Consider the following 7,295-nt stretch of genomic DNA (forward strand, 5'->3'; position numbering starts at 1 on the left):
CAGCCAAGGGCTGCAGAGCCACTCCTGGGCACTGGGAATTCCTGCAGGTGCCTCCAGCCCCAGGTGAGGCTCCAACCCCGCTGGGAGAGGGCCCAGCTCTGACAGTGCTGAATGAACAAACTGACAGCACTGCTAGTGTGGCAACATCTGCTTTCATCCTCCTCTTGGGTCCCTCCCAAAGCCTGGCCAGGGATCAAGGAGGAACCAAGGGAGCTGACTTTGACCATACAGACCCAAACAAGGCCAGATGTCAGATTTCATGGCCTTGTCTGGCTTCTAAATACACAAAGGTCAAGACATGTTTCACAAAGGAGTGGCTGCATCTATCTCACTGCTAATGACCATGCATATTTCATCAGGGAGCAGATAGAAAGATAACCTTTGGTTGGAAGGTTCATCCAGAGGCCACCTTTGGCTCAGGGCCTGCTGTCCAGGCCTCACTCGGGGCTGGTGTCCAGGCCTTGGCACTTCAGGGACGTGGTTTAGTGCTGGGCTTGGCACTGCTGGGTGAGCGGCTGCACTGGATGAGCTCAGAGGGATTTTCCAACAGAAAGGATTCTTTGATTCCATGATTCTATCCACTGCATCCAGCTGGGGCTATTTTAGCAGCATTACTTTGCTCCAAAAGTTCCCTCCCTCCCAGCTCCTGTGGCCTGAGGCTTCAGCTCCTTCAGCTCCTGGTGCTGACCTGCTCATGCTGAACGAGACGCCTCGGAGAGAAGAACACAGTCCATGCAATTCCTTCTGGGACACGGAGAGGGGAGGCTGTGCAAACAGGAGCATTGTTTGCTGTGGCCTCCTCTCTGCCCTTCACGCCTTTCAGCGCTTTGAACCAGCCAAGAGCTTTCTCCAAGAGTGCAATGGAGCAGCTGTTCCTGCTCCCAGGCCTGGCTCTCTCCAGTCTCTGCCCTTGCCTGGTTCTGTCCCTCTTGCTGTGCCCTCTGTTCCCCCAGGGGTCGCTGGCTGCTGCTCAGGACTGTGGCACTGGCACAGATCCAGTGCTCCAGAGCCTCCTTTCTGTGCCCTTGGAGCTGCCTGGGCACAGCAGCCTTTTCCATCTGGAAGCTCCCCATGGACAGGGAGTGCCCAGCTCCGTTCCCTGCACAGCCTCCAGGAGCCCAGGGCTGCCATCTCCAGTCCCTGCTGGCACTGGGGGCTCCCAGGTGCCTCAGGCTGCTCTGACACCGCTGCACACAGGAGGGAAGAGGGGCAGGGGCTGTGCTCAAAGTCAGCTCCATCTGCTGCTGCTGCTGCTGCTGCTGCTGCTGCTGCTACTGCTGCTGTGGGGTCATTTGTGCAGCCCTGGCCCAGAGTCAGGGATCAGATCCTGCCAGTCTCTTCCAGCCCTGGCTGCTCAGAGTTTGTGCCTTGGAGCCTCAGGTGGCCAAAGGCAGCTGCTGCTGGTCCCTCTGTGTGCCCGTGTTCAGCAGTGCTGCTCCATCAGTCTGTGCCCAGCAATGGGGAAAAGCCGGGCTCTGCCTGAGCAGCTCAGCCAGCAGGAAGGGAGCTGCTCCACACAGGAACCAGGAGCAAAGGACATTCCTTTTGTAGGACATGTTTTCTATTGAAAGGAAAAAAAAGGAAAAAGGGAAAAATAGGTAAATGGTAAAAGATAAGAGTAAAATCCAAGTGTTAGTGAAAAAAACATAATGTTAGTGAAAAAAAACAAAATATATAGGCAAAGTTAAATTCTGTGCATTAAGAGGTAAATGATCTTTTTAAAAAGATAACTCAGTTATTTACATTGTAAATGTGCTGATGGCATGCATCCATCTTACTGACCTCAGCAGCCTTTTAAAAGATTTTGGGCTTTGTTTCCAACACTGGTATTTGAAATTGTGGTTGAAGCAAGAGGAAATTGCTTTGTGCCCTTCCAGCTCCAAGCAGGACTGGGAATGGAAACTCTGTCAAACCCCAAATCCTTTAGAAGATGACCTTCCTTCTCACCCTGCAAATGAGCTGCACATTCCCTTTGAAACTGTGTCTCTAAGAAATCCCTGACAAAGTCCCACTTACAGCTTTTTGCTCTGGTTTGGCAGTGCAGAAGGGCAATTCTCCATTCACCAGCTCCAGACTGCACTGCCTCAGGAGCACGGCCCACTCGCCAGCTTTGGCCCACTCGTGGCACTTCTAGAGGAGGAAGAAAGTGCAATTGCACAATTCCAGCCAATCAAGAAGGAAGAATGGGACAGACAAAAGAGATCCCTGCGTTCAGCTGGGACTGTGGAGAGTTTGGGTCCTTGCCAGTTGGATGTGTGTCCCCAGCTGCAATCTCTGGGCCTGCAGCAGAGTCTCACTCACCTGCCAAAGCAGAAAGCTCAGGCACTGTGCTCGCAATGGGCTCGTCTGATGCAGAGCTGTCAGAGCAATGTGAGGGCAGAGCCAGCCCAGCTGGGCCCAGGGCTGAGCCCAGCAGAGCCCTGGCAGAGCCCAGAGCAGCCTCAGCACCCGCAGAGCCTGGCTGCAAGGAGAGAAAGCAGAAACCGCCTGTCAGCTGAGGGCTCCTGTGCCCTTGTGCCAAGGCCTGCGGTGCCCAGGCCATGCTGGCTGTGCCCAGAGCTGTGCCCAGAGCTGCCCATCCCTGCTGCCTTTGGCAGCAGAGCAGGAGGGCAGCACATGTGCCCAGCCTGCAGCCAGCCATGGCACATGCAGCCCTCAGTAGCTTCCTAGAGTCAAAAAGCAGCTGGGCAGCCGACTGAAGAATTCATTGCATCTGCCCCAGCAAAGGGGGAACCTTTGGTGCCCGGCCAGGCCATGCCATGCCCAGATCAGGGAGCATCCCCCTGCCTGTGGACTCACCTGCAAATTGGGCCTGGAGCCTGGCTTTGAAGAAGGTGCCAGAATCCAAGTCCATCATCTTCAGCTGGCCAGGCTGGGAAGAGATTGTCATCCTTGAGGTTGTTCTCGGTGTCTCCAGCAGCAGCCCCATCTGGAACAGCTTCTCCAGGGGCTCCTTCTCCTGCCCTGGGGCCAGACCAGGCTGTCAGGGCTCTGCCCAGGGCCCCAGCCATCCATGAACAGGACAAACAAAACCAGGGGGATGGTGGCCACCAGTGCTTGCCACACCAGGTCTGCAGATCAGCTCCAGCCCAAGAGCTGCGTGTTCCCTTCTGCTGATCCCTGCTCAAAGCTACAGGCAGGACAAAACCAGCCTGGTTTGCTTTGCCACTGATTGCCAAGAGATGTATGGAGCTGGTACCTGCCAGGCCCCTGGATCCAACTGTGCACATGGATCTCTCCCATCTTCTAGGGCACAGGAACACCCTGCACCCAAGGATGACAGAAAAGCTCTTCTAAGGATGGCCTGTCCGAGGGTTGCATGGACAAACACCTCTTAATGACATCTTGGCACTCTGGGGAGAGAAACCAGAAATCACCAGTCAGTTGGAGAAGTTGCCCCCCTGTTCCCATGCCCAGGCCATGCTGGGTGTGCCCAGAGCTGGGCCTAAACTTCCCCATGGATGCTCTGTTTTGGAGGACAGCAGGAGAGCAGGACATGTGCCACCTCCTCAGCAGCTGCCAGAGCGGGATGCCCATGAGCCCGCTGCTGTCTCCCAGCAATGGTACTGCCCCCGTGCCCAGAGATGAGGATCCACCTTGAGAGAGCCATCGTGGGAACAAGATCCGCCCCCGGATGATCTCCTGGCCCCTCCTGAACGGGTGCTTCCCCATGACCAGGTGGCACAGCAGGAGGCCCAGGGACCAGATCGTGGCTGCCTCGCCGTGGTAGCATTGGTGCTGGATCCACTCTGGTGGGCTGTAGGACAGGGTTCCTGTGCAACACAGACAGAGATCAGCAGGGGGATGCTCCTGCTCCCAGAGCCTGGCCCAAGCATCCCTGGGCATGTGGGGGCTGCCCCAGAGGCACATGGAGTGAGAGCTGCCCTCTCACCAGCACCTGGGACTTGTGCACAAACTCGGGGCTGGAAAAGAAGCCACTGGTGCTGGAAGAGGGCAGCACAATCCCTGGGAAGGCCCAACCATGACACACAAAGAAGAAACCCACCCAGTAGTGAAGAAAACTCACTCTCCTCCCCACCTCCATGGCCCCCAAAAATGTTAATAAGCCAAGGCAAACAAGGAGAGCGGAGCAGTCCAGCCCTTCCTCGCCTGCACACCAAACCATCCGGGGCACGCGGTCAGGCCTCCCTCTCTGCTACCCCCATGGGGGTTTGTGTCGGGCTGGCTGCCCCAGCTCCAGCCCCAGCCCAGGCCACAGTGGGTGCTGAAGGCTGTCAGCAGGGCTGGGAGCTGGCCGCCCTCACACCCCACCCAGAACAACTCGGCTCCAGCATCAATCCCAACCCGGCTGCAATAGGGGGAAGCCCCAGTGCTGCACCCAGGCTGGGCCACGAGATGCCCAGGAACACCCCCTGCGAGGGCTGACCTGCAAACTGGGTGTAGGCTGTGTCTTGGAGGAAGGCGCCACAGCCAAAGTCGATCAGTTTCAGCTGCCCGCTGGCCAGGTCGAGCAGGACATTCTCGGGCTTGATGTCCCGGTGCAGGACCCCGCAGCTGGTGCAGTGCCGCACGGCCTCCAGCACCTGGCGGAACAGCCCCCGCGCCTCCTCCTCGGGCAGGAACCCCCGCTCCGCCAGGAAACCCGAGAGTTCCTGGCACCGCTCCGGACGCTCCAGCACCAGCAGGAAGCTGTCGGGGAGCTCAAGCCACTCCAGGAGCTGAATGACACCGCCACAGCCACGGGACACCTTGGCCAGCAGCACGATCTCCAGCGGGGCGCTGGTGCCGTCGGGCTGCGGGAGGAGCGCGGTGCCGTCAGTGGGGCCGAGGCCGTGCCGGGGCTCTGCGAGCCCTCAGCCAGCCCGGGATGCTCTGCACGCCCCGCTCACCCCACGCCCGCTCTCCCCGCAGGGCTCCCGGCGGCTCCTACCCTGCCGGGCCCCGGCTCCTCGCCGCCTGGCACGGCCCGGCTGCTGCCGCTCACTCACCAGCTCGCCCCAGTGCCGGATGCGATCCCGCGGCACGCGTTTGATGGCCACCTGCGAGCGAGGGAGAGCAGCGGGCTGAGCTCGCCGCCCGTCCCGCCGCGCCCCGACCTTCTCCTCCTCCTCCCTCCTCCTCCGCCCCCTCCTCCTGCGCCCGCCGCCGGCCCCGCCGCTCACCGGGGCGCCGTCCGAGAGCCGCGTGGCCGCGAAGACGCTGCCGAAGCCGCCGCGCCCCAGCAGCGATCCCAGCCGGTACCGCTCCTGCAGGGCCTCCTGCGCCTCACCTGCGGGCGAGACGCGGCTGTCAGCGCTCGGCTCGGGGCCAGCAACGACCCCCGAGCGCCCCTCACCCGCCCCGGGCCCGGCATCCCCACCCGCCCCGGGCCCCGGCGGCTCGGGGCTGGCGGCCGCGCTGCCGAGCGACGGAGCTCGGGCCGGGGAAGCCGCAGCGGAGGCGGCGGGAGCGGCCGCGCCGCGTGTGTCCTCCGCGGGCCCCGGGAGGAGCCGGGGCCGGGGCCGGGGCCGGGGTCGGGACTGCACCCTGCCTCGGGGCCGGGGCCGGGCTCGGGCCAGGCGGAGCCGAAGGGCGGCGATGCCGCCCCCGCACCAGGCACTGATGCCCGCCCAGCAGCGCCACCGCCAGTACGGCCAGAGCCAGGCGGAGGCGAGACCGCGGCGGGAAGGCCGGGGCCGGGCACGGGGCAGCCCCGCCCGGGGCCGGGGGCGGGCCGGGGGCATGGCCCAGCCCAGCAGGGGAGAGGGAGGCGGGGAGAGGAGAGGGACGCCGGGCAAGGGACCCCGAGAGAAGGGTGCCCGACAGCGGGAAAGGGAGAGAAAGAGAAATAAAGGGACAAAGAGAAAGAGGAAGAAAAATAGGAGAAAGCGAGTTTTAAACTATCTGTTTTGCTGCTCTCGCCGCTGCTACTGCCGCTGCTGCTGCCGCTGCTGCTGCCGCTGCTGCAACTGAGGCACCGGGGCCGTTCGTCCCCGTGTCCGTTCCCCGCTCGCCCCACGAGCCCCACGTTCGAGCCCCGCGCGCTCCGGGGACAGCCCCTCCGTCTGCCCAAACACGGGAACTTTGCAGCCTTGAGCCCGGATGCAGAGCCCTGACTCCTGCACACTGGCACAGCGATCCCCTCGCTTGATGCTGTGCATTGTCCTTGCTGAGGGTCAAACACTGTCGGGCCACCTTCCCTTGGGGTAGGATTCCTACCTGACCCAAGCACTGCACTTACATCTCCAGTGTTGCTTTCCAGTAAAAACAGGGGAAGGAAAACTGTGTGTGGCTCATGGGATTTTAGAGTGTCTAAAAATCACCAAGTCACCAATTTTAAAGGTGCAGTGCATCTGGAATTACTGGGATGGAGAAGTAGTGTAACATGGAAAAGGGGAGCATAGAAATAAATAGAGGAAAACATCTTGGATTGTTTCTTTCATTTTCATTTCACTTCTGGAAAGCTGTTTCAGTTTTCCAGGAATCTTCTCTTGTCTGCTCTTCCCAAAAATCTCTCATGGAGAACAAGGTCAAGCTTCTGTCACAAGATTTGCCACCAGGAAATTACGCCGCTGGTGAAATTTTCATTGTGACTGTTTGTGCTGGCTTAGGGCAAATATAGGGAGGAAACCTCCAAAAGGGGTCTGTCTAGAAAGCAAGTTCAAGTGGCCCCTCCCCCTACTAGTTCAGGGAAAGACTTCCCTCGAGAAAAGTGAAAAAAACCCCAGTTTTTTTAACAAGTAAAGTATTCACAAGCATGAAAAATGAATAATATTAAATAAAACCTTGGACAGTGCTGAAGAGTTGGCAAATTCAGAAAGTCCTTGTTGTGGGTTGTAGTTGGCTCCCTCGGTCTCTTCTAAGTCCCTCTGGTTCTGGAATGCAGCGTCCCAGAGCTCGGGGGGGCCACAGGTGTGAGCTGCCGGTGTTTGTCTGGGTTTTGAGTCCAGAGCAGTTTTAAACAGTTCCAAGAAAAAGGAAAGTCACGGTCCGAGGAACTTCTCTTCCTAAGGTGACTGAAATCAAATTGCTGGACCCGGGCTGTGAAGGCATCGGGAAATTTCCAAATCTGGGCACTGGCAGTCCCAGCAAACACCAGATCATGGTGGCGCTGGAGCCAGAACCTGCAGATTTCCAAACTTTGCTTTCTGTGCCAGCAAATCACTGGACTTGGGCTGTGCCAGCACCAGGAAGTTTTCAGATCTGGGCACTGGCACTGCCAGCAAACACCAGATCTGGGTGGTGTCATTGCCAGCGACAGAAATCTGCCGGATTTGGGCTCCGGTGGCATCGGGAAATTTCCAAATCTGGGTTCCTGTGCAGGAAACACAAGATGTGGGTGGTGCCAGACCCAG

General features: G+C 59.2%; 1 pseudogene; it reads right to left on the reverse strand.

The window, feature by feature from the left end:
- Window positions 1-3,225: 3,225 nt before the first annotated feature.
- Window positions 3,226-5,249, reverse strand: LOC128943518 (serine/threonine-protein kinase pim-1-like; annotated as a pseudogene).
- Between the last annotated feature and the right edge of the window lie 2,046 nt (window positions 5,250-7,295).

The sequence above is a fragment of the Melozone crissalis genome, unplaced genomic scaffold, assembly GCF_028551555.1.
Source record: "Melozone crissalis strain CALT ecotype California unplaced genomic scaffold, PUWL_Pcris_2 ptg000046l_1, whole genome shotgun sequence".
Classification (NCBI taxonomy): domain Eukaryota; kingdom Metazoa; phylum Chordata; class Aves; order Passeriformes; family Passerellidae; genus Melozone; species Melozone crissalis.